The sequence below is a fragment of the Selaginella moellendorffii genome, unplaced genomic scaffold (genome assembly GCF_000143415.4).
Source record: "Selaginella moellendorffii unplaced genomic scaffold, v1.0 SELMOscaffold_13, whole genome shotgun sequence".
Classification (NCBI taxonomy): Eukaryota; Viridiplantae; Streptophyta; class Lycopodiopsida; order Selaginellales; family Selaginellaceae; genus Selaginella; species Selaginella moellendorffii.
This window is the reverse complement of record NW_003314274.1, coordinates 285,844-295,271: the sequence shown is the minus strand read 5'-3', so window position 1 is coordinate 295,271 and position 9,428 is coordinate 285,844.

Here is a 9,428-nt window from a genome sequence, read left to right as displayed (position 1 = left end):
ACTCGGTCTCAAACCAAGTCTTAGAGTCGGTCTTGGACTCGATTTTGGACTCGGCCTCATCCAATGAACTCTTTATCATTCTGGTTGTGGTTTTAGGGATACTTTAGTCTTCAACACCTTGAGGAGTTGGTTCCTTATAGTAGGTCAAATTAGGAGTTGGTATAATAAGTGTGAACTTTGGTAAAGGAACTTAATTGAAGCCAAGGCAAAGGTGGTCGGAAAGATGAGGTAAGTTGGTAATTGGAAAAAGAAAATTTATGATTTATAACAAAGTGGATGACCTTATATTGACCTTTCCCAATCTTATGGTATATTGTTTGTTTAATGAACTCTTTGCTCAGTGGAAAGAACCATATCAAGTGTTGTAGTGTCGCAAATGTGACTTTGGGTATCGAAAGTTATTTGTCGGCTAGTCCTTTTAGATATTTTTTCCTTACTATCACAACGGCAGGAGGTCAATATTGTTGGACTTGTTATCAATTCCCACTTAAGCTATTTGAGAAACTGTGCACTTAAATCAAATAAACATAAAGTAGGAACCTTATGTGTTTTTTGTTGAGCATAGTCAGCTTGGTTTACTCCTATCATTGATTTGCACTTGCTACTATCAAGAACCCCCACGATATTGAGCTTCATCCTTCAATATTTGCTAAATGATAGCCTACTGTGTTTGCCAAACACCCTCGCATCATCCCCTTTGTGTTAGTCTTATTCCAGTCCTAAATGTTATTTATGAAAAGTGTCTAGATTGCTCATTTGGCATATCTATGGAATGTAGAGATTGTCCTGAACATAATGGTGTTCGTCCTATGTCTAAACTCAAGTATGTATTGACAAGAACGTCATGTAAACAACTAAATTTTCCATTCTATTTTAGTCACTTAACCACACCTTTTACCACTTAGAGGAGTCTCACTCACAACCTCTATAAATCCTATTCCAGACTTGGGGACTTATTAACCCTAAGAATGGCATTCATGCCATTCAACCTTTACACTTGGTCCAAGTGTTTCATGTATCGGATCCTATGACTGACACCCAAAAGTACCATTGACATATCAGCCAATTATGCCAAAGCTGTGCCCTTTACCTTTATCATTGTAGCACATATGATCATGGGATGAGATTTGAATATACTGTCACTGTGGATCCTTGGAACCTTGGGGGATAAATGGGGATAAAATAGCCACTAAGGGCTCTCTCATCAAACAATTACCCCTTTTCTAGTTGGCTTAAGGGGAGAGAAATAGGGTGCAGTATAGTTGGTATCAGAGAAAATGGCACGAGTTCAATTCCTATTGATTAGTGGCTACTTAAAAGTATAATATACCCTTAAGCAAGGTATATTCCTACCCCTAAATTTGAAATCGTATGTATTGGGCATCCATGCATATGTCCTTCCTCTTGTGTGGAGTATCCACAGACGAAGGTATCCACCATGGGACTGCGATACGAGTGGATGACTAGTTGCCTCACATGAAATAGCTGGTCTACACAATGGAAGGATTGGTAGATTTAGTGCGGAAATAGAGGTGTTGGTTCCTCTTGGCTTACTCAGTAAGGGTTGTTAGTCAATAGTCAATGAAGACATTAACATCTCTGAAGGGGAGGTGAGTGTAGCACATGTGATCATGGGATGAGATTTGGATATACTGTCATTGTGGATCCTTGGAACCTTAGGGAATAAATGGGGATAAAATAGCCATTAAGGGCTCGCTCATCAAGCAATTGCCCCTTTTCTAGTTAACTTAAGAGGAGAGAGATAGAATGCGCTACAGTTGGTATTAGAGAATGTAGCGCATGTGGTTTTTACCCTTTATCCTATGGTGATTTACCATAGGATAACACCACAAAGTAGAACCTAAACCCTCCATGTGCCACATGTTATATGCCACATATCACATGCCATATGTCCATACAACAGTGGTGTGGAACCCAAGGTTCAGGGCCTTGGCCACTGAATGAAGGAATGGTGCCAAACTCCCAAGCATGGAGCCAAGGAGTGACGAAACTGGACCACGGAGCAACTCCCAAGCATACAGCCCAAGGAACAAAGGGACAAGAGCATGGAGTGACTTGGAACATTCCTAGAGCAACTAGCATCCCAATGTCAGGACTATGTCGCGCATGTGACTTCGGGTATCGAAAGTTACCTGTCGACTAGTCCTTACGGACACTCTTACCTTACTACCACGATGGCAGGAGGTTAGTATTGCTGGACCCTTTATTAGTCCCTCTTGTTCAAGTGTTAGTAAACTAGACTTTGCATCTGTACTTGGCCGGATGAGCATAAGGAAGGAATTCTTAAGTGTCTATTGAGCCAGGCATACTTGGCCTGGCTTTTAAGTTCTTTTTTGCTCTGTCTTGCACTGGCTTGACAAGAACCCTCGCATATTGAGATTGGTCCCTCAATATCGCTACATGATAGCTTACCATGTCTGCCAAACACCCTGGCTATCATGCCCTTTGTGTTAGTCTCATTTCGGTCCTAAATGCTATTTATGGAAAGTGTTTAGATTTGCTCATTTGGCATATTTATAGAATGTAGAGATTGGCCTGAACATAATGGTGTTCATCCTGTGTCCAAATTCACATTCTAGCGCTATTCCATAATTAGTAAATTTCAAGCTTGTCCCAAAGACTAACTCCTAATACTAAGGGAGGCTTGGGGTGAAAGCCCAAAGCATGTCCTCAAGGGGGGGGGGGGGGGGGGTTCTAAATGTATAGTAGGGATAGTGGGTAGGTTGGGCATGGCTGACCAACCTGAGGCATAGTCTAGCTCCCACTTGTGTGCCTGTCCTTGTTCTGCGTCTGGCTTGGGTCTAAGCCCAAGTTCCATTCCATGCTAGCTAGTGGAGTACCCATGTCCTCACGTTAGGCCACCAATATACCAAAATAGCGCCAAACTCCATTTGGCTCCATTTTGCGTGTTGGTCCTGGCATTAGGATGGTGTTTGCTCCAGAACTGTTCCAAGTCGCTCCGGAATTTTGTCCCTTCGCTCCTTGGGCTGTATGCTCGGGAGTTGCTCCATGGGTTCTAAATGTATAGTAGGGATAGTGGGTAGGTTGGGCATGGCTGACCAACCTAAGGCATAGTCTAGCTCCCACTTGTGTGCCTATCCTTGTTCTGCGTCCGGCTTGGGTCTAAGCCCAAGTTCCATTCCATGCTAGCTAGTGGAGTACCCATGTCCTCACGTTAGGCCACCGATATACCAAAATAGCGCCAAACTCCATTTGGCTCCATTTTGCGTGTTGGTCCTGGCATTAGGATGGTGTTTGCTCCAGAACTGTTCCAAGTCGCTCCGGAATTTTGTCCCTTCGCTCCTTGGGCTGTATGCTCGGGAGTTGCTCCATGGTTCGGTTCCCTCACTCCTTGGCTCCATGCTTGGGAGTTTGGCACCGTTCTTTCGTTCAGTGGCCCAAGGCCCTTAACCTCAGGTTCCACACCACTATCCTTTGGACATGTGGCATGTGACATGTGGCATCTGTCACGTGGCACAAAGAGCGCTTCGTGGTGTTATCCTATGGTAAATCACCATAGGATAAAGGGTAAAAACCATGTGTGCTACAGACTAGCATACAAAACGGAGCGAAACAGAGTTTGGTGCTATTTTAGCATACCGGTGGCCTAACACAAAGATATAGGTACTCCACCAGCTAGCATGGGGTGGAGCTTGGGCTTAGACCCAAGCCGGATGCAGAACAAAGATAGACACGCAAGTGAGAGCTAGACTATGCCTCAAGTTGGTCGGCCATGCCCAACCTACCCACTATCCCTATTATACATTTAGAACCCCCCCCCCCCCTTGAGGAACACACACTTTGGGCTTTCACCCCAAGCCTCCCTTAGTATTAGGAGTTAGTCTTTGGGACAAGCTTGAAATTTACTAATTATGGAATAGGGCTAGAATGCGAATTTGGACATAGGATGAACACCATTGTGTTCAGGCCAATCTCTACATTCTGTAGATATGCCAAATGAGCAAATCTAAACACTTTCCATAAATAGCATTTAAGACCAAAATGAGACTAATACAAAGGGCATGATAGCGAGGGTGTTTAGCAAACATGGTAAGCTATCATATAGTGATATTGAAGGACTAATCTCAATACGCGAGGGTTCTTGTCACTAACAAGTGCAAGATAAAATGAGATGGGAACTCCTTACTAAGCTAAGTATGTTTAACTAATAGCATATAGAAATTCTGTCCTTATGCTCATCCGGTCTAAGTACACTCAAAATACCAATTAACTCCACTAGCACAAGAGGGACTAATAAAGGGACTAATAAAGGGTCTAGTAATACCGACCTCCTGCCGTCGTGGCAATAAGGAAAGTGTCCATAAGGACTATCCGATAGATAACTTTCGATACCCGAAGTTACATTCGCGATAATCACACTAGTGATCCAACACCACTTATATCACAATCCCATCTCTCCAAGATTAGGCCATCCGTCCATGAGTGATCATTCCTTAGGATATCTATACATATAGAGAACAACCTTCCCCAATATCCCTTTTTCAGCCCACACTAACTCCCTTTCCGTCCATCGCCATGTTCGCCAACACTACCACTAAGTCAAGGCTAATAGGCCCAACCATTATGCCCCACTAGCCTCTAGGACTTCCTTGCCATATGACTACATCCTTGGTTACCACACAAAAGGACTACTCCTCTTCTTTTCCTTAGTGCAGGACTTTGGGACAACATTTTAAAACACTATGGCCCTATATAAGCCTTGTGGGTACTCTCCCGACCTTCCGCCTTTAGGTGCCCTAGCCATGTGGCTAGAGTGAGGTTCCAACGAGCCACTATAGGTATCCAAGTAGATAGTGCCACCCACACTTGGATTGGGAGCATTGACCATTCAATCTCCTAGAGGAGCTAGAATTGGCTCTTAAACACGTCACCAAATTATCCCACTTATCTGTTCATATTCACTTTAACCTTGAATTCCTCAATGGATATATCATCACCTAACACGTGGGTATAACCTTCCTTGGTCACACTGGTAAAAACATATGCATTACATGCAGCAAGTTGGACTACAAGTTTATGAGGTTCAACATAATTTTGAATAGACTGATCTTCTAAAAATTGTTATGCAATGACTGAAGCATTTCATACAAACAGATAAAAAATAATTTGCACCACTTATAGGTCCACTAGTGCTTCCTCTTGATGTTCCTGCAAATTTTGACCTATCAACTAAAGAACACTAATTGCCTTCTATCCTTCTTAGAGGAGGGGATGATTTAATGTTTAAGTGTATTATAATGTTATATATTAATAATAATATTGTAAGATTTTACTAATTATTAGATGTATTTCAATTCAAACCACTTGCTCCTGTATATAAGCTAAAGTTTTGGGGCAAATTAAATATACATATTTTTAATTTCATTTCCATATTCCATGCACTCATGACAGTAATTAAAATAATATTATTTGTTTAATTAATTATAAATTAGAATATAGAATATATATTTTAAAATATATTTTTAAAAGCTAAAATTAGAACTATATGGATGTATACAATCTAGGTTATTAAGTTCATTATTCATCGAAATGTTTTTTTAATATTTAGTTTGGAACTATATAGATAAATAAAGACCATTAAATTAATTTTCTAATTCAAAATTAATTTTAGAAAATTTAAGGTTATATTTTATTATACACTCTTTTTTATCTTTATATATTTATATTAATTCATGTCTAATAAATTTTTCTTACTTATTTTTTTCTTTATAATTTTCTTATCAAATTATATTGTGAATGGATTTCCAAGAGTATTGATATCTATTACAAGCTACATGGGGGAAGATATTCATTTAATTTGTAAATCAGGAAATAATATAATCTATGATGAAATTTTTACAGATGGACATAATTTTCAAAAATATATTTTTCCAACTCCTACAACAGAGTATTGGTGTGATGGGCAATGGGATAGAAGATTAATACGTTTTCCAGTTTTTAAATTTAATTTATTAAATATGAAAGATCAAAAGTGGTATATATTTCATGATGGTGCATATAATTTTGAGATAAATGATTTCTCAGCTAATTGGGCTGGTGCTAATCCTCCTCATATATGTGGCAGGTATTTTAATTTTAATTTTGTATCTTATTTTTGTTTGTAATTTTCTTATGTTGTATAGTTTCCATCTTTCATGTACTTCCATTTCTATTGTATCGAGCTTCTTTTTGCAAGCATCATGTACAAATGAAAATAATAGAATTATTACTTCTAGACTTAATCTTAATTTTTATATTGGGCAATTTAATGGGCATTTAAAGAAAGGCATTAATGGACTTGTGAGCTGTGATGAAACTACGATTGGTATATATCAATTAGGTGTTATTATCCAAGCTCATTGTATTACTGGAGGAGGATTTACAAATTACCGCTATTCAATTTTTTACATAGAGAATTATATTGAAAATAAGAATGGATTCTTACATTGGTGTACATAATATTTCTTTGAGTATCATATATAAATATATATTGAATTTTAATTTAATCATGTACATATAAAAATAAATTTTATCCTGTAGTATATTAGTCTGAATAATAAATCATGTTTACATTAAATAATATGAGTATACTTGTAGTAAGTACATTAATATTAATAATATAGCATAGAAACCTTTCAATCAATTGTATTAAATCTAGTCAACCCAATATTATATATAAACAGGCTTAAGACTGGTGGCATATACTGAAAATGATATTTCTTATTTAATATATTCTAGATCTTTTTACTTAATAAATTATAAGAACATTAAAGGATAGTTTTGTAACTCCATAGTGAACCTCCTTTCTCTCTCTCCTCACACTAAGAGGACCACTATGGCTTTGCTCACCATGATAGGCTATTTTTTGGGCCTTTTGATGATCAGGTGTTGCTATTCACCTATTTTTCTTAAATAGATGGCCAATTGTAACCCTTTGTTTTTAATAGAGATATCTATACCTAGAATTGATTGAAGGCCACAGTTATATAACTCATGGAACACATCTTCCACTTGGTCCACTTGGGCTATTGTGCATAAGAGATAGTGATGAAGGTGGCTACAAGGTATCCTTGCCTTTCTATTTCCACTATAAGAATATGGTTTCTATACCTATACAATGCTTCTCACTTATGGAGGAGCATGGTGGTAGATATGTGAATCTTGTTAGATTCATAGTTGGGAGGTAGATCTCATATTTCACAACATTTACTATTCTGTTCATTTTGATAGCAATTTGATAGCCTATGCTATCCACCCTGTAGTTGTCAAGGAGATCTTTGAGTATTTGCCTCTAGATCTAGACTAAAGGTGTGTTGTCCAACTCTTAATTGTTGGAGGACATGATCCTCATATGACATGAGGCATACCATATAAGTCCCATATCACCCTAGAACCATGTTTGCTCAAGTATGATACCTTACGTACTTGCCCTTTGGCTACCAGATCTACCTTTCAGAAACCCTGAGGATTCATTCTTAAATAAACTTTTCCTAAATTTTCCTTTTCCATATGTCCCTCTTGGTTTAACTCCCTTACTAAATATGGACCCAAACCCTGTCATGTTCCCTTTTCACAGGTTATCATTAAAATGCATTTTGATCACTGCATCCAATGCTTCTTTGTATTAGTCGGGTTTTAGTGCATCACTTTGCCTTAAGCCCAAGTTTGCAAGCCTAACATGGAGGCATAGGACACATTTATATCACCCATATTTGTGATAAGGATTTACTTGGCCAAAATGCATTCACACACTCTTGAATGATTTTTGTCTATTTTAACCTACTCAATTCATCCTTTAGATGTAGAGTAACATTCCGAGGAACACATGTTGCACAAATCCTCACCTTCATCACTTTCCAAGTAGCCACCAGTCCTTTATTGGCCTTTGTTGTTCTCCACCAAAACTTAATATTATCTGCTAAGTATAGTTGTGCATATAAAACCTTTTTAGAGTTTGATAATTGTAATGCTCGAAAGTAATCCTTCATATCATAAAACTAATTTTCCACCACTTTATAGTCATTCACTCCCTTAAAGATCGGTTAGTGCTTTGGTTTATATTTGGGAACTGCTTGGGGGAATGACTCTATTTCAATTTGTTCGACCTTGTTTAGTCTTACTTTAGTCTCTACTATAGGGTCCACTCCTTCTGCGCTACTAGCATCTATAGTCTTTTGTTTTTTTTTCCACTTTTTGTTATACTTTAGCTTACATACGAAAGTCTCTAACAAAGTATTGGTCTATGCCACTTGTCCTTCTAAAGTGTTCAATCAAGCCTTGGATGACTGAACCTCGCCACTAAACTCCTATTTGGAAGTTTCCTCACTATGCAAGGATTCCTTATCCACAGCTTTTTGTTTGACCAAAAGTTCCATCTCTAGAGGAGGTTTTATCTTTGTCTTGATTCTTACATCTTGCCTTAGCCATTTCTCAACAATCCACCTTTATTTTTTTGCTAAAACTGAGAAAAAAACTCAAATACCAAATTATAAATCACAAATTTTCTTTTTTCAATTTGCTAATTTATCTCATCTATTTAACCACCTTTGTGTTGGCCTCTATTAAATTCTCTTTCCAGGGTTCACACCTATTGTACTAACTCTTACTTAAACTTACTTGGTTCAAGTACTCACTGCATGAGCAATAAAGTTTCATGAATTCCCAAATTCTCTCTCAATCCCCCTCCCCTGGTTAAATTGAATGTAAAGTTTAATTCCATTTCCCATAGGCATAAGCAACCAAGCACATTAAGCCTCCAAATTCCTAACATCTCTTAATATAACAAGATTTGATCATAGAACCCTTTAAATCCCAAATCTTGTATGCATTTCTTACTTCAAAACCCCGAGGGGAAACACCATGGTGTAACGGTATAAGGGAATAATTACCCCTATTCCCACTCTCATCCCAAAGGGAAGGCCAAAACCCTTAGGAAGGAGCAAGGACCAATAAGTTATATAATACTTAAGTAAAGCACCACTCCACATGAGTTAAAAGCACCATAATTAGTTTTCTTTCCGAGTGTAAAAATTGCTCTTAAACACTTCCTTAATAAGCCTTTCTAACACCCCCTAAATGCATGTTCATTCTCACCCAAGGTAATCCCAATCTTAACTTGGCTAGAGAGTTCCTTTAACATTGGGTTCTTATTCTTATACTTTTGAAACCCCTTACAACCCTTGGGAGAAGTACAGAAAATAAGTACTTTTTCTTACAAAAAAAACACCAAAAGAAAGAAATTGCTAGAATAATCAATATGAATTTTCATGAAAGAAAGTAATGTGAACAACTAATAATTAAAAGAAAGGAGGGAAACAAAGAAAAGAATTACATAAATTCACAAAAGAGAGGGTATGTAAATCTTGTGAATGCAATATAAATTATCAAGACATGATTGTGTGAGAAGA